Raw genomic sequence first — 27,250 nt, forward strand, 5'->3', positions numbered from 1 at the left:
CGGTAGCACTCTCGCGCTTGATAACCCTTTAGTTATCAGGGGAGTACGGTAAAGAGGGCCGCATCCAGATTGAATCGGAGCGAGCGAGATAAAACATCATTAGATTAAAACAGAAGCTAACATAAAGGGGTACATGAGAGATAGAGAGCAAGTGCAGTGTATCGAATGCGGCGAGAGAGAGACCATCTTGTTTGCGGTTTTGGCGGGCCGGGCTTCGCCTGAATAAAGGACGGAAATATACAAATTGGCGCTAGTGGGATAGAGTCGTAGACCCGTCGCGGTTTTTCAGCCACAGATTGGCGGCGCAGGCGTCACGTTAGAAGGATAGAGATAGCCGGGACGGTTGTGTGTCGCCGCCACCGCCGTCGACGATTGTCATATGTTTTGTCTTTAGCGACGTGGTCAATGGATGCGGCCGTCCGCGATTATATCTTTGGCGCTCTATACGATTTAATTTCATTAGCTCTTTGTTTATCTTCGTACATAGTTATTATCTCTAACATTTATTCGTTAGAAGTCCTCTCATACTTTTATTCATACATACAAAAACGAACAACTTTTTCCGTAGTATTTCTAAATTGAATCGTATACAGCAAATTTAATTTAAATTTCATAGTTTATACTTGGTCAATGCCGGTGGTAAAAAAAGAAGTATATTCAGTCTGTGGATATTGAAATATCAAAATCACTAAAAAAACCTTTTTGTACGACTTGTCTAATTTTGAGTGATTACAGCACCTGTTTTGAAGGCGGGAAGGACTACACCATTTACACATGTAGTTTAGAAAATATCACTTGGATTTTAAAAATATAAGTTGGATTTCAGAATCTATAACTTGTATTTCATTATCGTAAATTTGGTTTCAGAAAACGTAAGTTGTATTTCAGATTCGTCACTTGTATTTCAGAAAAGGTCACTTGTATTTTAGAACGCGTTATTTCAATTTCAGATTTTTTTGTGTTTCTATGTGGTTATTAGTTTATTGTTTTTTTTTAATATCACTTTAAGCAAAAAAACCCGCCCATCGGGAGTATTAATTTATATAAAATATACAGGCTGTCCATAACTATATGACAATCTCTCGGGGGCATGCAGGGGAGGTCAAAATAATACGATTTGTTCATATATTTTTTTTTTAAAGTCACTCTTAAGGGAAATATTGAGCCCCAAAGAACTGCCTTCCAATTAACGTTTTTGGCCGTAACTTTTGAAACACTTTGTATATTGTAATCATTATTGGGTTTAATGTTTTATCGAAAGAGACCTTCTATTTGACATGAAAACCAGGTATCTCGTCTTCGAAAGGCAGGAACTAACTGGACCTAAGACACGATTTGCTTAAACTTTGACAGCTGTCATTATTTTCAGCTGCAAACGCCATTAATGGATACTCTTGATATTTTTTCGAAAAATTGTACTCTTCCTTTATTTCGATAAAATAAACGGTTTTCGAGATAAATCGATTTTTCATTGACCTGCTTAAACCACAATGTTATTAAAAATATTCGTTAAACTATTTACTTTTTTTGCTCAACTTTAATTTTCCAAATTACAAATGACCACGTCTAAAATCCAACTGCTCTTTTCTATAATACAAGTGACTAATCTGAAATACAAATTGCAATTTCGAAAATCAAAGTTATTATTCTAAAATTGAAAGTACCTTTTCTGAAATACAAGTGATGATTTTTAAATCCATCTTATGGTTTCTAAAATTCAACTGACGCTTTCTAAACTACATGTGTAATCGGTGTAGTTCCTGTCTAGTTTCTGGTTGCTAGGGCTAGCCCGGGACGTAAATACCTGGGTGTCCATTCTTGAATCAAGAGAAGAGAAAGGTATGCCAAATGTGACAGGAACCTGCCGTTATCAAGTCTTCTGTCACGTTCTATCAGCACTTCTCTAGAGGATCCTGTTCCTTGTTTCAAGAATTAGCACCCTGCTGTACTTACTGTTCAGCTGAAAAGGAAGTAACATACAGGATTAAAGGAAATTTGTTAGAATATTTTCATTTTATTTAATAATTAGGATGATTTTGATAAAGTTATACAAAAAATAGTGTAAGCATCACCAACAGTAACAGCTTTACTGATCTCAGACAAATTAGAAAAAAAACTTTGTCATCGATGACAATCGAAAAAAATTTATTTTAATTTATTTTTTCATCCCAGTTAGTAAAATCAAAATGTTGTAAAACATTTACATTAATCTTCTATATTATTTCCATGTTCCATTGCAGGTGATAACTTCCCGGTTTGTTATCGAGAAACTTTTCGCTTATTTTTAATGATACACAGTTGGTTTTTAGGACACTATGCTACTTTTTTGTAAAATTTAACATAGCGTCAGAAGAGTTTTTATAGCTTTTTTCGTTTTTAAGATACAAGGGGGAAATTTAAAAATATCACTTTTGAGGTACCCCACCATTTGGTATTACTGATAAGTTTGAGTTATTTACCTAACAAGTGCGGGGAGTGACACTTTTCCTTTTAGGAGGAAAATTTCGGACAAGGACGATTTGGACAATTCGCCCGAGTTTTACAGGCTGTTTTTTCTACGACTAATTGGAATTACTTACCAAATTTCACAAATAAACACTCAATGTTTGAAACGTTTCCATGTTTACATTATCACTTTTGACTGAGCCAAAGTTTGACCGGTGTCCCGGATTGTCACCGTGTGACCGCTGATTAACTGGTAAATAAAAGCTTCTGTCTAAACCTTGGTTAATAATATACTATTAACTTTTTTCTTACATAGTAACTTGTTATCTAGGGTATTACATCTAGACGTTTTTGGGCATTAAATTTAATTATTAAAGATATAACATTGTCCAATCTTGAATTAAGCCATATTAGCAGGTTTGTATCTATCATTTAAATGTCGTTGTATGTTTAACATTATCTGTTACATAAACTGAGTACTTTTCAGGGCAAGCCCCATATTTGGTAAGACCTTACAGGGTGTCCAGCGACAGTGAGTGAAATTGTTTGCACAAGTTGTTCTTCCACTTTATGGTTCAACACCCTGTATGGTTCTATCGGTCAAGTGAGTTAACTTAAAATTATGCAACATATAATATGGAACCTACACGTGACTTAAAATAACAGTTAAAAGCTACTGGCTTAATTCGAGATTGAGCACTGCTATAGTCGCATTTTTTTGATAAATCGATATTTCTTGAGTTACAGGATATTAATTGGGGAACAGCCAAAAACGTCCCGAAATATTGACCTAAGCAACATTTCCTTAAGATAAAACAAACCCAAAAAAAATTATTGATTAATTGGGGAATACTTGAAATTTTAACATTTTTGCACCTCCTTCTTTTCGACCCTGTATAGTACAGTGGTTATTTAAATCAGAGTTTTTTCCATCAACCAAAAGCCAATAAATTAAGCTCAATGATAGTCCAAACCCCATCAAAATCTCTCGTTTAGAACATTACAACATCATAAGCATGAATTGCTTTCTTTTGCTTGATTTATAAACATCGATTTTTATTACTTTTTTTTAATTTTTGTCATTTTGGTAGTTTCATAAACTGGATATTTTTTTGAATCTTGTCTCTACTACTACATATACGGTCGTAAAACTATTACGACCGTTCCCAACAGGAACTCGTCGCAAACGACCCTGCAACGGATAAACCTTGAATACTGTCGCTTTAGTCCAGAATTTATTTAGAACGGACCCGGCAGGACACTAACTAGAATTTCTTTGTTTCTGGACCCATTGTTCTTGCTTTCATAGTTACAAGTTGAATTACGGCAACGTGCGCAAAATTACTCTAACAACAATGGCCTCGTTTTTCCTGTCAAACCAGAGCCGGGTTTGTAAACTTTGACTTAAAATTGAAGAAAGATTCTAAGGCTTTGTACTACTTTACAAAGTTTTAGCTATATTGATGATCAGATTGTATTAACTAAGGAATGCAAACTTTATTAAATAAAGTGCAATAAGAGGGATTTGGTACAAGGTACAAAGCTCAATAACTCGAGCTCCCCAGGGCTAATTAAAACAATAGAGTCCTCCACCCCTGGCGAGCTGTTCTTTTTAACCCTTGCCTCATATATTCACCCCCTGGACAGTGGCCGGTTAAATCTCCCTTTACTTTCGCGTTTCGACCCCCGTTAAAAGAGCCGACAAACGCTTTAAAGCTTTTGTAACGGCTTCTTGTTTTGGCTTATATATTTCTGTGAGCATACATTTAATTTAAATAATATCTTTCAATAGGCTGTCCGGCTGTCTTGATTAAAATTTAGGGTTGAGATTTATGGTATACAAAGTGTTCTTTATTTACTGATTTTTGATTTTGCCTCTTGAAATTTTTCAAAAAAATAGGAGGAAGAAACTGCCGATTTTAATCTTAATTATTTAAATAATGTTATCGCTCTGTGACTCACACTGAGGCAGCAACTCTTCTCTCTCTCTCTACTATCAAAAACTCTTAAGTAATTTTGACAATAATTTACAGAAAACAAAATAAAAGTTCAGTGTGCGCTGATACATTACATGTTGCATTCATAATTTAACAAATGCACTGAAAAGTATAATAAAGTGTTTTTGGGAAAAAAATCCTGAATTTAGTTGTAAAAATATTTAGGAGTTATAAAAATGTCATATCTAAATTCCAAAAAATTAGACAAGAGCTTTTGATAGGACAAAGACGATGTACAGGTCCTAAATTTCTAATAGTTTTACGGGGTACAGAGAAAACAGTAGTAAATAGAAAAAAAGTAGCATACGTGTTCCAATCTTTTTTTCTATGCCTCTAGCTCTCCCTCTTTTAAATTTTCTGACCTTAATATATTATTACTCAAAAAGTCGTTTGCATACTTGAATTCAATAGCAACTCTGTTTTTGCCTCTAACCGCCCTACTGCTAGAATGAAAGAACCACAGCCAACTTCGACCATAACAATTATTGAACACCCTTTATAAGATGCTCTATTCTCTATAGAACCAAGTTTGAACTATCTGAATCATTATTCCGGGGGCCATTTCGGCCCCCAGAATTCAAATCCATCTAAACACTAATCTATTTCCAAGCTTAAGCTATGCTCAAATACAACTACGTCAAGCAGTGTGGGAAAAGTTGTAAGGCAGATAGGAAAATTGCCAATCTGCTTACCCTATATCGACGCTTTACTCTGGAACCACTTTCTACTCAACATTTAAACAGAGAAACCCGAATAAGATTGCACAATCCAACAAAATCCCGTATGAAAACTCAAAAACGTATTGCCCTTTTCAAGTTCCACAGGAATCCCTGGATATGAGTAATCCTAAAAAGTTTTTTGATTTTTCGTGTATGTTCTTTGTAGAGTTTTTCGGTGGTTTTCCATATTTGTTTTTAAAAATTTTGCATTTGTTTCTGTTTCATGGCCGGAAAACTAAAGGAATTTGAGATAAACATGTCTCCTGTAGAGAAATAGTGCATCTGATACTCGTAAGAACGACTAGGTAAGTTCATTAGTTAAAATAGAATGTTTTAACCCACCGACCCATTTTTAGGTGTTTATGTTGACCTGTCTCTGAAAATAACCAATTAAGTGCCTTGGGGATGGTTAATTACTTTTTTTTTATTTTAATATCCGTAATTACTAACATCATTCTAATATGCAAAAAAAATCGAATAGGTTATGTTCTTATGGTTGTGGCTCAGTCCTGAATTGAGTGAAGCTATTTTTAAGGTAATAAACTACATTCTATAATAAAAGTTCAATAAAAGGACCATCAAAAATATGGTTAATAGTAGAAAAAACTCTATTTTATCCACGGTTTAGACAGCTTTTATTAACCTTGTGTCTTAAATTTTGACACACGGTCAATAAAAGCTTCTGCCTAAACCTTGGTTAATAATATACTATTATAAACCACATGTAACATGTTAAAATGAACGTAGCCAAATTATACCTTTTTTAATTAACAAGATTAACGTTTACAAGCTTATACTTATACAAGTAAGCTAAACATTATAACTTTTACTACAAAAACACATAAGGCTTCTTTAAAGTTTACCATCTCTATAAATAAATAATCTAATCAATCAATAAGACATGGTCTTCAATTACCTTTAGCGGATTATGCTAAACCTTCAGCTTGAAACTGAATGAAAATGACTCCTTAATATCGAAGGTTTACTAAAGAAACCGCGAAACTCGCCTTGGGGGCTGAATATCGATTAGGTCTGTAATGAAAATCTTTGGAAACGGAGATAAAGCGGGAGGTATTTTTAATTGATTAACCTCGGAGATATGCAGAGCGAACGGGTCAGTCTGATAAATTATTAGAAGATAGAACAACAGGCGAGAGAGCGCAGAGAAACGCGCTCATGGGATTCCGAAACTGAAAGCTAATGTTGTGGGGTCAGTAAAATAGGGGTCTTAGAATTAATATACGCCCCGAAGCCCCGGAATGTCGTAGATTTAATTTAACCGGCGGCGCTCCGGTCATTGTTGATATTTATAGGCAATGCTTATTGCGACCGTTTATCAAAGCAAAAATGCAGTCATGTCATGATTTACTACATTCGGTTATTACTAATGTTATACCTGTGCCTTCGTGGGTATATGGCAAAGAAATATGGGCCTAAAACCCCAAAAACACTGGAAACAAACCTTCAATAGATTTAGAATAGATAAAAGTATATGTTAAATGAAAATTTTGAACCCACATGAATTATTAGAAGAATGGAAAAAGAAAATATTGAGTGGCCAGGTAATATTTATATAAAGTCAACATATTTTATATGTTGTGGGGCTACTCCTTAGAATCTTTTAGAACTGTGTAAATAGTGCAATTAAAATGACATTAACTAAAACTTTAATATACATTTTTTAACAGTTTTATTACATTCTCAAAGTAAATGAGCACGTACTTTTTTTTAGCGTTGAGACACCTTCTGCAGAGTATCACTGATCAAAGGTACATAAGATACCGGGGTAACTCCAAATTGATAGCTTTCAATTTCACCCTATTCTTAGAAAAAAAAATCAGAGAAATAGATACATCTATTGGCCACAAGTCAGAAAACGTCATAGTCACGTGAGCATTCAACCAATAAAACTTGACATTTACTGTTTCTGAGTTGGAAACCAGTCAGGGATTGCTTCTGCGAACAGACCTATAATATTGCCATCAACCAGACGGTCAGGTGTGTTAATACGTGATGAGACACATGATAAATTCCATGTAAAGTTTTATGTAGTTTTTACCCAAGTTTCTTCTTAGAAGTGAACTGATTTTACACCATCATAGAGAAAGTAGTCTGCTTCTCGAGTATAATAATTGGTTTTATTCACTCAGATAGTTTCAAAGCCCTAGCGGCTAGTTTAATAACCATCATTGCTTAATGAAGATTATGAAAAAAAGAGAAGAAGAATATGAAAACTACTACTTTAATTCTGGTATTAAAGTGTTTTAGAAATGGTTCGTCTTTTTTTTTATTACTGTATTTTATTACATTTCATTTAAAAGTGACATTTATACTTTATTGCTTCAATTTTTTCTCAGATTGACTATTTCTCGACGCTTAAAAGTTATCTTTACATGTCCAATATAGAGCCTATGAATATTAAGAAGTGGAAAGATTCGCTTGGAAAGTCATGTTTGCTACTAAACGAAGTAATTTCAATAGTAGTTTTAAAGGTTAATTACAACGTAATGAGTTTCCACCCCTCACATCAATACTCTCCGCTCTGCTGAGGCCTACTTGCGTCCATTTAATCCCCCCTAAATTAAGCCTACCCCATTGAGGGTGGACAATACGGAAAGAATCTAGATTTAGTGCCTAATTCACCCCTGTTGGTCCTCTAAAATTACAATCCTTTGCGTTGACCCTTCGCTACCTCGAAAAATAATGTCTCTAGGGCTTGTTATCAATATATAACCTTGACCAGAGTTTTAATGAAAAAAATGTCCTTCTGAATAAGAATATCATTGAATGAAAAGACATAAATTAAATCTGTTGGTTAGCAGATGTCTGCCATATGAATTGCGGGATATTTGGGCCCATAATTTGACGCTTTGCCTCACCTCTATACAAACAGGGGCTTAGGGCACGTGTTAAAAATTAACACGTATGTGTCACGTACAGTTACATTGTTTGTGCTGAAGAGGCTGTGTAAACTTTGATGACCGACAGTTTGTCTGTCTCTTTCGTGTCTGAACCGGTTTCATTGACATCAACATGTGTCGTTTTTACTAATTCAGTCTAAATTGAGACTATTTCGACTTCATTATTTTGAAATCAGTCAATCAGCTGTTTGAGTTGATACCTTGTACGTCACTTACGGATTCTGTGCTCACTGTAATAGCGCTAAAACTACTAAACTATTCCAAGTAAAACTGACAGCTTTAGAAGTGTGCATATCGGCACGGTATAAAGTAGCCCTAAAACAAACGGCCACCCATACAAAAAGAAAACAAGTTACAGGAAGAAAAATATCAACAAGGTAAAGCGGAAGCCATCTGGTATGGTTTTGATCCTGGTTTGTTTGTTAGGAAATCATATGTTAAGATGGAATAACATAAAGACTTGTTTATGGATGACCACACATCGAGTGAATTCTTACGGAGCAGAACTAGAAACGCAGACTCGCATATAGTAGTCTAAATTTAAATTTACTACTTAAAATATCTACTTTTATTGTTTACGAACTGTTCTAATCAAACATAATCATTTTTAAATTGAATAGTATTTTAGGTAAACAATGACTCAATTTAAAAAATTAATTTTTATAAATTTGTAGGATAAGGACTTTGTTTGTTGTTAATGCAACCAGTTTATCATTATACATATAACACTTGAACTAAAAATGTAGAACGTGGCAATATTGGACAGTATGTACACAGTTTCGGTTAAGATTAAGGTTAGATTGAGGTCAATTGTTTTTGGTTATCATAGTTTAGATTCGATAGATGCAACACGAATTTAAATTCACTTTTAATCAACAAAAATAACTAAGTACAGTAAGGCAACGTGTTGTGATGTACCAATAATCTGCATTTCAATTTATTGTTTATTAAATTTTATGCAGTTGATCGCTGCCTAAGTTAAACTACCCCCACTGTCCATATAGAATCCTACAAATTACTATTACAAACCTGTCCAGAGGGTCCAAGAAAAAAGTGTATTGCATGGGGTCTTCGAAACCGTATAAGAGATACGAAGTCGGTTAAATAAAGAAAATGTTGCGCGATTAGTAGAAGTGTTTTCATAAATCAAGTAGGTCTTTTACAGTAGGTACAATACTTTTAATTTTGAAAGTTTAGATCGTTTCAAATACCTTGGAGCCACAATCACTGCGGATAACGACGTCACTGAAGAAATCAAGGGCAGAATCCAATCTGAAATTCGCTGCCTGTACGCACTAAACAATCTTACGAGATCAGAAAACATAACAAGAACATCAAAAATCAAAATTTATAAAACCGTTGTCAGGCCGATAATAACATATGGATGCGAAACGTGGACAATGACCAAAGCAAACGAAGAAAAACTTAGACGCTTGGAACGAAAAATCCTTAGAAAAATCTTTGGACCCCATCATGATCCGACCACAAATCGATATCGCATTAGGACGAATGCCCAAGTGCAGGAGCTCTACAACAATAGCGATATTGTCCAAGAGATTAAATCCCAACGGCTAAGATGGGCAGGCCATGTACACAGGCTGGATGACGAAAGACTTGTAAGACTGGTCTGGGAGGAAGTTCGAACAGGAAAAAGACCACTCGGGATTCCCAGAATGCGTTGGAGAACCAACATTAAATCCAAAACCAACCATTCAAATCCAAGACCTCCAAAAAATGAATACCTATCCCTTTTGACCATAGATTGATGGAAGACCGAACTGAGTAGAAGACAGTGGTGCAATCAGCCAAGACCCACCCAGCGGCGCTAAAGGATGATGATGAAGTAGGTCTTTCAGTTTCTTTTTAATCACTTTTTAGACCAAATTAGTAAACTTACTTAAGCTTCAAGGTACTAAAGACACACCCGTCAAGTTTTAGACCTGTAGTTCCAAAATAACATGGTCTAACATGGGCTTAAAAATTTAAAACGTCAATCCTATGTTGCGCGTTTAAAAAAAAGCACTAGATATCAATTTATTACAAATACTTGCTAACTAATACTAATTACAAAGTAAATAACAGGTCCATCTTCTAAACACCAATAATTTAAGAAAGTTTTTGAAGTAGCAAATTTATTTTGATTATTTCCTTCCTATCAATTTTGACCAATCGCTATCAAGAATGAGTATAACAAATGTAAATTTTAAGTGGAAAAATCACTTAACAACTGTCAACTTAGCTGTCAGCAGTTTTTCCGGAAAAAAAATTCGAAAAAATTTCGCACTCCTCACAGCAACATAAAGAACAGTGTTACCTTTTCTAGCTTGAAAGTTATTGTTCTTATTAATTATTGTTCTTATTGTTTTAATTAAAATAAAATGTTTATTTAACTCAGGAAATAATCTTACCAAATATCCCTCGTGCATCTAATTTTTCCGGAAAAATTAAATGCACTAGGGATATTACCCCCGAAAAAATCTCATTTTGTGTTAATAAAACCAAGATGCCCTAGTTTTAAGTTACGGCGTAACGCAAACATAACCAATCGGTTCCATGGTGTAATGGTTAGCACTCTGGACTTTGAATCCAGCGATCCGAGTTCAAATCTCGGTGGAACCTACACTTTTTTATTTAATTTTTAAGTTGGAAATTTTAATTTGATACTTATTTTAAAGTATCAACTCATCAATTAATTTTTTTAGTGTAAAATAACCTATTTTTATTTAACTTGTTTTTAAAATTCGTTAAAAAAAGTACCTAATACTAAATTACATTCTTTAGGTTAAGTCTTACAGAGTCTTTCTTTCAATCACAGTTATATTTTTTTTAAGTAAGTATGTTTTATAAATATGTTATCTAATTACGTTAAAACATCTATTACCAAATCACTTATTTTCATAATTAAGCACAAAAAAATCATATGTATTTCTTTAGAGGTGGAAGCATGTATAGAATAGATACGTAAATCTATAACAACAATATATCATACAACATAAGGAAAACTAGTTAATTAAACTATATTTTAAATAGCAAAACAATTTACAACAAAATAGCTAAATTATATAAATACGTGGAGCACGTTTGCCCATAAACGATTGCTAGTCAGCCGTATAGCCGCTAGAGGTCTCCCGCCAATCAAAGCTTAAAAAAGTCCTAAAGAACGCGCTACAAAAAGCGATTTTTCAATCCTCTGCGAGCTTTTGAATTGGCGATTTGTTTCGAGCATTCTTTCCCAGATGGCTCTGTAAGGTATTTTTTTTATATCGAATCGACACTGCTTTAAAAGACTATTCCAATTTACGTTTCTAATACTCTTTACTCTTTTAGTTTCTAATATTATTCTTGACTATGCTGATTTTAATTAATTAATATTGGGTGGATATTTGAATATAAAATTTATAAGTCAATTTCGCGGTTGAAAATAATGAGATTGAAATATAATACTAAGAAACACAAGTTATACTTATTTGCAAAAAAATATGGTTTAATACAAAATAAACCCAACTATATATAAAAATATTACAATAACCAACATTTTCTACGAATGACCGCAAAGAATCTACTTTGCGTACTTTTGCATATGCAAAATAGCATTTTTCTACGAGCGTGAGTAAAGGAAAACCTTCCCGCACTAGTGCGTAAAGAAATCATTTTCCCGCACTAGCGCAAAAAGATTATATTTTTCGGCACTAGGGTGAGAATATTAAATTACGTTAATTTATGTATCATATTCTAAATTATTATTCCATATAATAATTGTTCATTTATTAATAATATTAGTAACAAATAAATTAGAGTTAATTCACATCAATACTCTTTTATGGTAATCAAGTTTTATTTTTGTACCTACTTAATATTTTTAACGTGCTGTTATATTTTAGTTACATACATATAAATATGTATAAAGAACAATATTGTCGAATTCACTATTATTAAAAATTTCTATTGATCATTTATTTTCAATTATTGTATCGCTCGTAGAACAAATGATCCTATCACGTGCGGAAAGTGCCTTCCCCGCACTTGACTGTGAATAAGATGTCCATATAGCACCCTTCCGAAAAATGAGCACGACGCCGAAGGCGGATTTTTACAGGCTATTTTTTCTACGACTAATTGGAATTACTTACCAAATTTCACACAAATAAACACTCAATGTTTGAAACGTTTCCGTGTTTACATTATCACTCTTGACGCAGCCAAAGTTTGACCGGTATCCCGGATTGTCACCGGGTGACAGCTGATTAACTTCGTCTTTTAGGTTGAGGTGTTGAATGGATTTGAATCATCGTAAATTGCAAGTTTGTATCATTTGCTTTCTCATATAATAAAGTAGATATTTTTATTCTTTAATTGAACACTAACTGAAAATTGAACGTCATTTTCATTGCCTCAAAACATAAGCCAAAATACAGTGTTTTGATGCCAACTGAGTGAGGTTGACAATCAGAAGAATTATTTTGTTTACGTTCAAGATTAGCTGTAATTGGTCTATTTTATATCGCACGCTGAAGGTTGTCTGTGATTGGTCTATTTCATATCGCACGCTGAAAATTTCCTGTGATTGGTCTATTTCATATCATTCAGAATAGCAATCTGGAATGAACATTCACATTCTACATTCATTAATCATGTTCTTCAATTCTAGAATGGATATAGAGAAATGTTTTCAAGATGTACCGGACTATAGTCACAATCTTCCGTGGCAAATAACGTGAATATGGTTATATAGCATAAGCAGCAATGTAAATACCAATTTTCGGCCTTACACCTTATCACCTTTTTTATCTCTTGAAAAATCGCATTTTTTATTTCCCCCACGCTTAAAGACATGAATTTGACAAATGACAACGGAGCTTATTAGCGAGCTAATTTAGTTTAAATTCCACATTTTATTCATAAATTGATCTTATCAGGTTGAATTTTTCTCGCTGGGTCTTAAATAACACTGCAGGCCTCATCAAATCAGATTTTTCCTAAATGACGATAATTGATGTCTTAAAATATTAGCTAGATAAGTTACTGTCACGTTTAAAATGACCTTGAATCTACGTATTTTTATTACGGTATACGGTATTTTGTGTCCTAACGGTAATCTCTCATTAAAGATACACTATAATAGACTATTTTCATCTCATTGCTAATTACAATGAAAGCTGACTTGCTTTAAGACTAGAAAAAACATTTAAGATTGCCATCTGAAAAACCAATCCCATTGTTATTTAGAATCGTCGTTTCTAACAATGATCACCCTGCATATACCCCGATACATCTTAAGCTTTGAAAATTATCCCGCTCATCCAGGCGGAATAGTTTGTCTGACTGAATCATCATAATTGAATCAAAGGGGCACAGAACAAACGTTTTCATTAAAACTGACGTGCACAGATAAGACTTTGTTGATAATGTGATTATTAGAATAAACGGTTCCACGGTGAGTTACTCCTTCAATGCTTTGCTTTGTTTACCCCATTATTTTTTGTGATTGTAACTGATTTTAATTTGAATCCATTACTATCTGATGTTATACAAGAACAGTCTCATCTTGCTTGTGGTGAAACCTCTATCCAAAAAAAAAATAGGGGCAAACCATGTTTTACATGGTGTGAATGTGCTGGTGACAGACGAAAAAAAATATTAGATTTTGTTATTAGATGATATAGTATTATTTTTTTTATTTACTCTAAAATCACTGAATTTACCAAATTTTTTTTGGCTTTCTCACAAATTCCAGTCTCCTGCATTTTACCTATTGCTATGCAAGAAAATTGTCAAATTAAAATGCATACTTAGGAGGTTATATTAAAATATAGATATTAAAGATCAATTAGAAACATTTCTATACAGGATGTTAATTGAAAAAGTTTAGCAGTGTATTCAATTCCGCTCAAAATCTTATTTTTTCTTTTTTAATTGACTTCTCCAAATTTAAAAAACTGTTTATTAAATTTAAAAAATAAAAACCGCTCTTCAATTAACTACTTATAACTACCTACTTTTTAATATCCCTCTTATGTTTACCTAAAACAAAGAAATACCAGGAATTCTTAAATTCTCATAGAAAAAATATCGTTTCTAACTTTTGCGAAAAAACTCTGGTTCCTTGCTGCCCCTGGTTATACCCCGCCATACCTTGAGCACTTTATGAGAAATATACTACTTCCATCTGAGACTACAGTTGGCAAAGCATCCGAATCAGTAAAATAGCCCTTGCTAAGTAAGTTGAGAAATAGTATATTATACAGGGTGTCCCACGACGAAAGACATCGATTGATATTGGAAAAAGTATAAATAGGAGAGTTTTGAAAATTTAGCAGGATACTGATATGGGCATGCCCAATCTAACTAAAATATTTTCAAGATGGTTGCACTTCCGTTTATACCGGAAGTCGATCACAACTTTCTTATTTTAAATAGAACACCCTATATATTATTACATATTTGGATTCCTCACAAAATTCTGACCAACTTTTGTTTACAATGCCCTATGCCTATCTCTAGACGTTTTCGAAATATTTGATGTTTTTCCAAAAAAGTGACAGTTGCAATGCTCAACATATTTTTTACTCTGTCAAAACCGTAATTCATTTTGCAATGAAACTTTGGGTTATTGTAAATAAAGGATCGTTTTATTAAACTGAGGGTGCGTAATGACTTATTTGTATACAGGGTCGTCAAAAAAAAATCATAAACTTGCCGCCAAAAAAAAAGAAAAATTTCAAGTTTTTTAAATAGAAACCCACCACATTTTTTATGACGGGATCATTTTGAGCATTAAAAATTACTATAAGTTTCAATTTACTTGCCTATACCTAAATCCAACCCATTTCGTTTTATTTGAGAATAAACATTTTTTATTATGCTGCACGGTTGGAATTATCTGGTATTCTAGTTGGTCATGCTTTTGACACACGGTGATATTGGAGACCTGCAGGGCATGTTAATAACACTAGTTTTGAGTGTTTTGACAACTGCAAATACGCCGTTGCGGTTACGTTATTCAAACCAAGATTACTTAAATCTGTTTATTATTTACGGAGAATGTGATAAAGTTGTGAGTAGAACATGTGAGGTATTTGCCGCTCGTTATCCAGAAAAACCAAAGCCATCCCCAAAAGCTGTCAAGCAAATAATTGAAAATTTTAAGAATACGGGATCTCTGAAGAGAAAAGTTATTAAAACAAAACCAATCTTTAATAATACAAATGTAGAAATTGCAATTTTGGGCTATTTTGTTGCAAATCCAACTTCGTCAATAAGACAAGTTTCCGTAGAATCAGGCATATCCAAAAGTTCAATTCAGAGGATCCTAAAGAAACATAAATTTCACCATTTTTCATTTAAATTAGTGCAACACTTAAAAGAGGTTGAATTTCCGAAGAGAGTGGTTTTTAGTGAGTTTTTGCTGACTAGTCACTATGGAGAAGAATTGTTTTTGAATAATATTATTTAGAGCAACGATGCCAAATTCACTAAAAATGGAATGTTCAATAGACATAATTCACACTACTGGTGTGACATAAATCCACACGTAATTAGAGAGAGAAATTTTCAAGAAATCTGGAGTTTTTATAATAAAAAATGTTTATTCTCAAATAAAACGAAATGGGTTGGATTTAGGTATAGGCAAGAAAATGGAAATGTATAGTAATTTTTAATGCTCAAAATGATTCCGTCATAAAAAAAGTGGGTTTCCATTTAAAAAACTTGAGATTTTTCATTTTTTTTAGTGGCAAGTTTATGATTTTTTTTTGACGTCCCTGTATACAAATGACTCATTACGCACCCTCAGTTTAATAAAACGATCCTTTATTTGCAATAACCCAAAGTTTCATTGCAAAATGAAATACGGTTTTGACAGAGTACAAAAATATGTTGAGTGTTGCAACTGTCACTTTTTTGGAAAAACATCAAATATTTTGAAAACCGCTAGAGATAGGCATAGGGCATTGTACACAAAAGTTGGTCAGAATTTTGTGAGGAATCCAAATATGTAATAATATATAGTATTTTATTTTCATCCATTTATCAAAATCTTATCGAACTTTTAATAAATCATTCAGATGAAATATTGATTGCTAATAGTCTCTAACATTAAGGTAGTATAGGTACGAGTAGTTATGACTTCAACCATAATAAACGACTGGTGATTTGTTTACAATCTTGACAACGTCATTATTGTGCTATTCCGTCTTTAATATTTTGAGCTGAAACGTTTCTTAAAGTGCTTTTAACATGGAGATTTCTGAAGACGTAGATGTTACTCATCATCACCTGAGCTGCGAGCTGTTGCGGAGGTGGCGGCACAGTCTATTAACTATAAAAAGTAAGCCCAGATATGACAAAACGCATATTGTCATTCACCCGGGTGGAAAGTGAGTAAAAGCAAGTAATTTTCATCTTTCCACCTGGTTTACACATAAGAAATAACGTTATTACATACCTGGTTGAAAATAAACACTATTGCATAATATTTAGCGTTTTTCCGCACCGACCTTCTGGAAATGTGACTCAAAACATTTCACACTTAGGCAAAGCTAGCTAGATAGCTGATATATACGAGTAAATACGATACTTAGATCATTAAACAAAAAACTGTTCCGGTTTCATTTTCTAATTGACGAGTGCAGTCATTACCAGATGTCAGTAAATGTGGCGGTTTCGCTTTTGTTTTGCCATGTCTGGTGCATGCGGAGGCAACAGCAGCAGACTAATTAAACACAAAAAATCGCTGCGTTTCACGCAAGCAAACAAATGAACGCCACCGACCCTTGACAGGCAGCCGTCACTCTTTCGGTCCATTACCTGGCTTGCCGGAAGTAGCCTTTACGAGCGAGTGTTCGTGCTAACCTGCGTTTCCGTCGGCGACGATCGTGGAAAGCTACCCTTTCAGTGCCGTAACTAACATCCGAAGGTAGAAAATCTTCTTGGTACACCCTAAATATTGATTTAAATGTCGTATTATAAGGGTGTCTATGGTAACTGTCAAAGTTTCCTTCTTCTCAGCTATGAGATCTGTAGATCAAACCTTTTTGTTGAAGTCTTTATTGTATGATGATGGTCACGGCTACGCCACTGGTCGTACTTACGACTTGGGGGTTCATTAGAGCTTGTTGTTACACACGAAGCCCTCAGTTTTACCTAATTTATTCACAAGCTATTAATTTGTCATTACAAAACGTTTTATATTTTTAAACGCAGCCCTTAAACGGTAATTGCTTTTTTACCATCCGTTAACGTTTGGCTTGCATTCGGTTTCCCTTAAATATACTCTTTATAATCGAGTTGACACTTATAAAAATCCTTGCATGCTTTTGACATTTTTAGACATTGTAATAAAGTAAAAGGTGTTAAACTAGACGTATAAAGTGGTAATATCCAGACAACACCGGGAAGGACGTAATTTCCGAAATTTAAATGTCAATATTGACTCAAGGGGGTAATGAACGGGTTTACTGCTTGCCTCGCTGTCAAATGTCAGTTCGGCTGATTTGGGCAAATATTGGATATGTTCGATTGGCTGCAACCTTAATAGTTTAATAGAGTCATGGCGTATTATAAAAACGGAACGGGAGTTAGCGACCCGCTGCGAATGGACGCTTTTGGCCTGTACCTAACAATTCACAATTAGTGTAATTAAAAAGGGTCAGCTACATCCCGCTGGTCGTTCGGAATGAATGTAAATGGATGCAAACTAAAGGGTAAGTCGTAAGGAAGCGCCAGATACAGCCGGAAAGGAGTGCGAGGACAATAAATCCAGTGGCGCAACGAACTTAAATTTGTCAATCTTGCTTTAAAACTTTGTCAGATAAAAGAAAAACTTAGCTAGTATGTATCTCACAACATAACATAGGCTCACTTATATCGAAAAACAGAAGTCATACATGGTATTAATCTTGGGAAGAATAATACCTATCGAATTAATAAAACTTATCAATGATGATAATATTGAACACATTGTAAAACTGTTAAAACACTACTGGAAGTCTTCCCGATGATTCTCTACAGTCCACCTTTACCCCAATACCTAAAAGACAACACTCAAAAAGGTGTGAAAAATACAGAGTGATTAGCATTATGAGTCATCTGCTGAAGACTTTCATCTATAGTATAGGATCTCTACTTCTTCGTTATCGTGGTCGGTTGTGGGTAAGTATACCTGTATGAGTTTTGGCTAGCTAATTGGTTTAGTTTTAGGATTAGATATATAACTCTTGAGCTTATGCTGACAATCTTTGAGATTTGTTGTTTGTTGCTTTTTGTGAACCATAAAACCCATTCCACCTAGAGAGCTATCCTGCTCACCGTTGTAGTGAAAGACCTGACTTTAAGACAATCTGGTGTTCTCCTTTCCTACGAGATCACTTAGTCCTACTAAATCCCATTTAATATATTTTAATTCTTTATCAAGCTCAATCAATTTTTGTTCAGATGAAAGTGTTCTGGTATTGAAAGTGGTTATGTGCAGTGTCTATGCGTGTGTCCATGATCTTACCCGGTGATTCTTAACACCCTCCGCTCGTGATCTGGTCTGGTTGCTCTTGCATGTAAGTCTACTGGGGATTTTAGGATTACTTATACCACACTGGCCGTTGCGGGCTGGTAGAGAGTCTTGTTCTGAGGGACTTCATTTTCTTAGCCTAGATGGTATAGTTATTCCGCCGTGACTCGGTCGTCAGAGCCTCGACTGTAAGAGCAGGGTGCACCACGTGCAGGTGAGGTTGACATTTTAGTAGGAGAGGCTATTTGAGTCGCATCACTACTTCATTATATCGTTTCAGACTACTATACACGATATCTACACCTCAATGTATATAAATAAATATTGTATATTAACGCCCAGTTGTACAACAGTGGTTCAACCTTAGAACCTGGTTCAAGTCAGAAACGTCACTTTGACAGCAATACATTTTATATGGCAAAGTTCAAATACCTACCAATCGCAGTTTAACTGAACTAGTTTTTGATCTGTGATTGTACAACTGGACCAAAAGTATCAAAAACAGTAAGTAAGCTTTACTGATCGATGACAAAGTTTGGAGGCTGAGCGAAGCAAAGCCTTTTGTCTGAGATCAGTAAAGCTGTTACTTTTCGTGATTAGTTTCCCGGTTAGTACAGTAGTTATTTATTTCCCGGTTTGTTAGCCCTAGAAACCAGAGACTAGACAGGAACTAGTCCTACCCGCTTTCGAAACACATGCTGTAATCACTCATTAGACAAGTCATACAAAAATAGTAATTAAGATACCAAGGGCATTATAAGGACAATAATGCATGATAGATGAGAGAGATGAGTCGACAGGGTAGAACACGAGGGCCTCCAAACGCCAATGACCTTAATAGGTGTCACTATTGATGAAATAATAGCCCTGTCGGACATTATTATATTAAGACAACCCAAATTTAAACAACAAAGTAGTGTCCCACGAGTTCTCAAACAATCATAGTTGTGCCCGAAAATATGTTAAGTACCTATTCAGATATCATAAAAAATGTATGTTTTGACCTCCTGACACAAGGATGCAAAAGGAAAATCACACACACACAATATCTTTCCTTCTCTCAATTCCAACCGTTAACTAAAGTTGGTTAAAATTTTGAAATTCTGACAAATTTACTACGCCTCTGAATATTGGGAGCATTAGAAAATAGTCGTCGGTAGTCTTCGGCAGACGGAAGTGGCGATATGTCAGCCTTACCAATCGCAATTCATATTCCCCTAGGTGTCAGGGCTACCACTCCAGCCGCTTTCATTAAAACACTGTCCAGGCTGCAATTAGTTTCACGGACTACAAATTGCGTTATTCGTCTTTGCCATTCCCCGTAGTTAAATCACTTACAATACGGTGGATTTTGTGTCTACTTAATTTTGTTCCGAAATTCGTTGGCTCAATGAGTTCATTTAACTTTCGTTATTTGTCTAATTTATATACGGCAGATCGCCCCTTTGGAATTGGGTTGCGACTAGGAATTTATCCTGAACGTGAAAATTGTCTTTTGAATATTGGACATTGCAGTACAATATGCGCTTATTTGATAAAGTTTAACAAAATTATAGGGGCTGATATTGACTGCCAAAAATTGTCGAGCTTCATGACAAAATAAAAGGAAAGTCCTGTCGATGAGCATATTTGAACGCTCATTAATATTAACAATTTATGGATCAGTGCATTTTAACGCTCGAGAACTGTCAGCAAGCTCTAAATTATTATATCGGTTGCATGGCAAAAAGTAATCGAATTAAAAACCGCAAAAATCGCGATCAGTGACGTAGCGTTACGTTGATCCCATTAGCGAATTCTAGAACATATGACATTATCGCCAGACTGGGACCAATCCAGAAATAATGCCCATGAATATTAAGCAGCCAGCAGTGTCGGAACGAGCGTTCAAATTAAACCAGAATAACAGAAAATCACACTACAGTTCGCTAAAATATCCAGCGATCCAGCGCATTCATTATTAACCAGACATGCAATTCCACTAAAACATCGATAACGACCGCGAGCCAAAAAAAAGTGAGCCTAAACCGAAAAACAAAAACACGTTTGCTAAAAAAGGCCCAGCATAGATCTACCAGTTTCCGATTCCATGTGGATTTGCAAATGTGTTTGGTTTTGTGTGAAAAAAAGGGGTTTTTAGCGTTTGAACGTTGAGTTTTGCTCGTGGTTTTATTTTTGTCCATGTTGGGCGGTAAATATGTTAGGGATTCGACCGGAACCATATCCAACAAACACATTTACAGACCCCTGATGCCCTTCTGGAATCCCTTAGAGCTACAATACCTAAACGCGATATGATGGAGAGTTACAACCCTTGGCGAGACAATATTGTTAATCCACACTCCAATAACTTTGACTCTTGTTTACACGTTTTTCAAAATCTTTCAGAATATGCCTAATATAAGTTGAATAGTAGTGGATACAGCACACCTCCCTGTCGTACCCCTCTTCTAATCAGTATAGCGTTGCATATATTATTATTAGCAGTAGCTAATTCATTATTATCAGTAGCTATTTATACTATTCTGAACTACATGTACTTAGGTACAAATGATTATTAATATTCATCAAATGATAAGTTTGACCATAGTTTCATAATATTTTTGATCCAATTGCCAGACCAATTTGATGGAAGTTGTTTTTCATGTCCTGATAGTTTCATCAACCTAGTTACTGTAGAAGCTCTGTGTGAATGGTTCGTGACTTTATGGTACTAGTTTCCCAGTTGGGATTTGGGGTCAGGAAAAAGCGATTACAACAAATACTTATATTTGAATCAGCTTTCTGAATAAACAAAACAACAAAAACTAAACAAATTTTCAAATTTGAGGGCAAGGTTTTAATTTGACTTTGACATTTTGCACATGAGCTGTCACACTCAAATCACAACTTAGCCTAGGTGAACCTTAGGGTGCCCTTAATTACGTCGGTGGAATCCGCCATTAGCTAATTAAGGACTACCTTAGTTTTCTCATAACATTAAAAAAAATGTGCCCCTTTGTACAAATTTGTTTCATTTATTTTTATAGAATATATCCCAAATTTCAGTAAATATCGAGTTGATTAGCATTAGTGAATGGCTTGGTCTCTACAAGTGCGTTTGCTCCTCTCTTCTCCTTAAAATTGTACTAACAGGACGTTAAACAGATCTTGGACAACCCAAAAACTTGAAACTTGTATAATTTTCTTAGGCTAATTGTGACCAATATAAAGAAATTTTGAACTGAAACTGAACAACTATTGTTGGAAAAAACACAAACTATCAGTTTTGAATTTCCAACAATATTTTTGTTGACAACGTTGTAAACATGAGTTGGTACGTTTACACCCATTAGAGTAATATAGAACTAAATACTGTTCAGTAATGCGATAAACCAAATGTCAAATCCACGTGAATATACTAGTGAAAGTTATACTTTCTCCTGTCATCTGGACTGCGCCCATTTTCTATTATTGTATATACAGGAGTGTATACGACTCGTCGTAAGGTGATTCCGCAAAGTTAAATTAAAAGTAATCCTCAGGAGACCAAACGGCTAGATACCCAAATAGGTGAGGCCAAAGTAAGAAAGAAGAAAAAATAATACTTGTACCAATCTTTCTTATTATTTTGCAACATCTGCTACAAAAGATCGGAGTAGAAACTATGGTTTGATAGTTGGGCAGACTGATCGTAAAAACTTTCAGGCCAAAATATACGTAAAAATGATCTGGCTTATTGACCTAATTAATGACATCAAGACTGCATGTTTTTCAGTAGATCATCATAAAACATTAAAAGGAATCCTAAAAATGACCGAAAAACCCGAAAATAAAATATTTAAGGGCAGGCATTTAAAACTGCTTTAGCTGTGTGACGTTGATGAATAACTTTTCACTTAGTCGCGCCATCTGGTAGATAAAAGCACTTGAACAGCCTAATTATACCCCAATTAAAAGGTAATAAAAAGACGTCAAGCTTTTGGACGCGCGCTTAACCCTTTACCATCTGTCTTTGGTCTCGTTTTAAAGGGATTGGTGGCTTGTAAACGTTTTTTTAAATTCGCTTAATGTCTTACATTAGTTTAAATTCTTATGAGTTTTTATTTAAACTATTTTTACATACAAGGTTGAGCAAAAGTAATCACCCAATGTTCTTTTGCTGTAATGTTTGTTTTATCCAATTCTGGTCTGTGAGGCCTGTCGACGTCAACCAGTGACTTCAAAAAAAAACATAAAATGAAATCCGAAACGGTGAGAGAAGCAGCTTGTAAGGAAGCATCTTCAAATCTTCCACCAAAATTCTCCGTAGGAGTCCCGGCTAATGCCCAATTGCGTGGCACGTCGTCCTCTCCGTCGTCCTCTCCGTCGTTTCTCTCCTCTTCAACATCTTGGACAACAACAGCGATATTCTTGGTAAATTGGTGTTTCTCAGCAGAACGGATGCTCCGGGGTCTTTGAAAATCTTGTGTTGGTTCCTCAAGACTAGTGGCCAAAGGCCACAGTGTTGGCCCAGTTAATGTCGACGAAAAATGGAAACAATTATTCCTCGATCGTTTGCTGAGTAAACCGATTCATTGTTGGTCGATTTGTATTCTGTGCTTATGCTCTTCACAAATGTGATAACCCAATTGACATTAAGCACCATTTGCAACAGTTATTCCGTTTTCCAATAGGATGATTACTTTTGCTCCACCTTGTATATGTTTAATAGGTTTTTTTGGCTATCGCTTGGGTTTTGGATCACATGTAAAACAAACGGGGGTTGTTTACAGGGGTTGTTAATAACCGTCAACGTTTTGCCAATTTTATTTATTTTTGCATCCTCAGGATTATATTTTACAATATTTAATATATTCAGAAGTAAACCAGATGATGGTTGTGCAACTCGAATTTTGATTAAGATCCCCACATGCGACCAATTCACTGAATAAATCATCTATTGACTGAAATGATGCACATCGTAAAATAATTACTTTATGCTGAACCAAGCTCTATTTGCTAATATACGTCCTCGATTTCGACTAGTAATTGAAAGTTGAAATGATATTTGAAAGCTTTGAAAGGCTTTATACCCCTTTATGGATTTAAGCTTATTATTACAAACATGTGTTGGAGCAACAATCGTATTTTTAATACCACTTCAAAATAGCCGCATTTTTTTTAAATATTCTTTATTATTTCGTTTAGCCAAAATCTGGTTTTTAACAAACTTTAGAAAGAAAACTAAATAAAGTTTTGAATACATGGTTCTTGGAAAATAAAATCTGCAGAAAAGTTTTTTGCACTACCTCATCTTTTATTAAGATTTTATTATGATTATAATTATTTTAGAAATAAAGATGGACTAATAATTTTTATTATTTTATTTTACTTCTTGTAGTAGTGTACCCTGCAGATATTCTTCTATCGCCACAAATCTAATAACAAAACTATGTCATAATTGTAATGGCCGTTGATTTCATATAATATAATATAATCGTTAATTATAATAAATAATAATCGTGGTTAAGCTCTATGAAATGGTATTTGTAAGAACAATAAAAATTAATTAAACTCAAAATATAACCAAAAGATAACCAACATGTGCTCATTTTAACATGTTGTAGTGCAGTCAAAACCAAGTGTTAAATGACTTATTAAAACATCAATTAAAAGTCTCAAAGGAAATTGTATAATTTATTTATTTAATCCTATTAATATGAGTTCATTTTGTAATTAGGTATATCAAAAAAAGTTTGGTCGAAATTGATGAACTAATACATGAAGCATGTAGCCTATAGGTATGTTAGCTTTATAAACGTTTAAAGCAAACACAATTAACTAACACAAATATGCACAAATTAAGTACACAATTATTTAAAACATATCCATTTTCTTTGCCATTGGTTGATCACAAAACCGAAAATGTTATTAGTTAATTACTGATTCTAAAAAACTACTTCAAAATTACAGTTAACTAAATTATGCCGTTAACATTCACTCCTTTTTTCACATTCTTTCTCACATATCAAAAATTATATCGCAACTCTGGCAATATCCACAAATAGCACCGAACCGAATGCAATCAGTTTTAATTAACAGCGCAGAAAAGTTTAAATTTGCAATGAGTATAAATCTTTGTGTTCGGCCATTCGGGGATTTAGTGTGGAACGCATGATAAAACTGTACCTAACCCGAGTTTTACACGCTAATGAGGGCGGCCTGGCCAGTTACCCACCGCAGGGTTGGATTTGACCCCCCTTTCCAACGATTTCGGCGAATGACCCGCAACGAAAATCTACATCTAGATTTCTTTATACTATACTGTCAAAAATATGTTCAATGATTTTAGTAAAACGTGTTTTGTAACAATAAAGCGGCCTTAAAAAGGAAAATCAAATTATCTTTCTACAAACCCAGAGATCCTGTTATTATAATATTGCCACGCGAAGATTGACCGCATTGTCAAATAACAATAGTTACTTCTGGTATAAACAAATAGACATAACAACACTATAAGCGCCGCCAAATTTCTTTTTGTAAGCCTGACTTTGAAATCTCTTTTCTTCCTTCTCCTCCATTCTTCAGTTCTGTGGACATTTGAACAGTATTTCCACCATGTTGTTCCACTTTGTCCCCTACCAGTCGAGATTCCAAAGAAGCTTTGTGCTCGTAGAATCTAGTGCGGTCAAACAAGGAGTCCTGCCCAGGTATTTCAGTGTGTAGGAATTGTTAATTCTGGGAGAGATGGTATAGCCCCCGTTCGACAGATCCTCACGAGAGAGATTGAATGATTCATTATTTTGTTGTTGTCATAACCTTTAGATAGTATTTCTTCTGGCACTGCCTTTACGAATTTGTTTTAACCGGTTTAACTCCGATATTATAAAATTGAGCATAGGGCTAGTCTAGTCTTCCAGTGAATTAATCAGATTTTTAAATCATTTCTGAAACTTAAATGCGCTTGGTTAGGCAAATGCTTCTTAGATAGAGCCGACTGAAAAGCTGCAGCTCGGACCCAGACATGATGGTCTCGTTTGTATTACTGAACAGTATGTTAAGTGATTTGATGATCTTTATGGCTTTTGCCGTCAATTGGCGTCCACGTGTTTTGTCAAAGAAAGAAAGCACAAAAAATCAAATCTAACGTGACTTCCTAAAATTTGGAGCTTTTCTCGGGACGATTTCCTATGTCTTTTTGTGTGTCTGATGGTTAATAAAACCACAAAAAAAAGTGGTCTTCTTCAAGAACTATCTGGAGTTTGTTAACCTTTATCCAGCATTGAATGGCTTTTAGGGCCCTGTTACTTTTGTCAGTGGTCTTTTTGGGCATGTCAGCTTCTACGAAGTCACAAACATAGCATACTACAGATCTCGCGGAGCCAGTTTACCCATGCGTCATCAACTTATGATAAGGAAGAGCACATGCAACATTGTTTTCATCCTTGCCTATCGTTAACTTTTAGAAAGTGTAATTATCCAAATGAATGTCTTGCACAAAAAAGGATTAACTGATTAGCGCTGTAATTTCAATTTGAAAACTATATGCCAATTAATTTGATTTGTCAGACCATGAAACTTGACTTAAAATATGAAACTTATCCGGGCTTAAAGGCGTGGTCCAATGGAAATCCCTCCTAGCGTTTTGTCCACATCTGCGGCGGACATTATCCAAGGCGATGACGTACCTCTCGGACTTCTCGATAATGAGATCATCGAGAGGTCATCTTCGAGACTTATGAACTGACGTAAAAGCCGGATTATTGTTCAAGACCATGCTGACGTACCTACATTGTTATTAATATTTCCTTTGGTTGATAATAAAATGTTTAGTTTTCTATAATCAGCAAGTGTAGGACGTCGTTTCGTCAATCGATTTCAATCAAATCTGTTTCAAAAAGTTTTGTCAATTTTGCTAAAAACGAGACTACTTGTGGGTCTTTCTGAATACTTAACATTGAATAATGTACATATTTGCTCCTGTCATTTAAAAAATAATGAATTAGTTCCATACTGTATGGACATCTTTCATTATTAGTAAGCATGATCTTCTACTAGTGTATAATAAATATTACTTGGTATAAATAATAAAAACTATAGTCAAATTATTACCCTTTGAGAATGACGTCATGCAGGTGAAAAAACACGCATGTCTGGAATTAGATCACAAGTTTTAACCTACAAATGCTTTGAAAAATTAGTGTGTTCAGAAGTGACTGATGATCAATTGGGATGACATCTGGAAACTGTTTCTTTTCGTACTCCAAAGAAAGCAGCACATTTAGAACTAGCATTTGGGCTTGCTCATTGTAGCGCATCATTTTTATACCTTTGATATTGGTTTATATCAATCTGACAGTAAATGTCAACGTTTTTAATTTGACAGTATGACAAAATTAATAACGTGCCTTTTTTGTAAAAATTGTTTATTTCACATGTTTGATATGCGAGAAACAAAGATGTAAAAAGATGACGTCATTCTCAAAAGGTAAAAATCCGACTATAGTATCACAGGCTGAAATAAAAAGATAATCTCTAGCACTAAAACCTCAGTGGATTTATCCCCCCAGTTAAGCTGCCACGAACGTATGTGGAAGCTTGATTCATATGCACATTTGCGCGTATGTGCTTCACAAAAGAGGGTTAAAGGTTTAATGATTGCGATTAAAAATTGCTTTCCAGGCGTATTATAATAAAAATGGCTCG

At 34.6% G+C, this 27,250-nt stretch overlaps 1 non-coding gene across 1 annotated transcript; it reads left to right on the top strand.

Annotated features, from left to right (window-relative positions):
• Positions 1–10,629: 10,629 nt before the first annotated feature.
• TRNAQ-UUG (transfer RNA glutamine (anticodon UUG)) lies at positions 10,630–10,701 on the top strand. The gene has a single exon. It is a non-coding gene; the product is annotated as a tRNA-Gln (tRNA).
• The last annotated feature ends 16,549 nt before the right edge of the window (positions 10,702–27,250 follow it).

This window comes from Ips typographus, linkage group LG1 (genome assembly GCF_016097725.1).
Source record: "Ips typographus isolate SLU linkage group LG1, UJ_Ityp_2.0, whole genome shotgun sequence".
Classification (NCBI taxonomy): domain Eukaryota; kingdom Metazoa; phylum Arthropoda; class Insecta; order Coleoptera; family Curculionidae; genus Ips; species Ips typographus.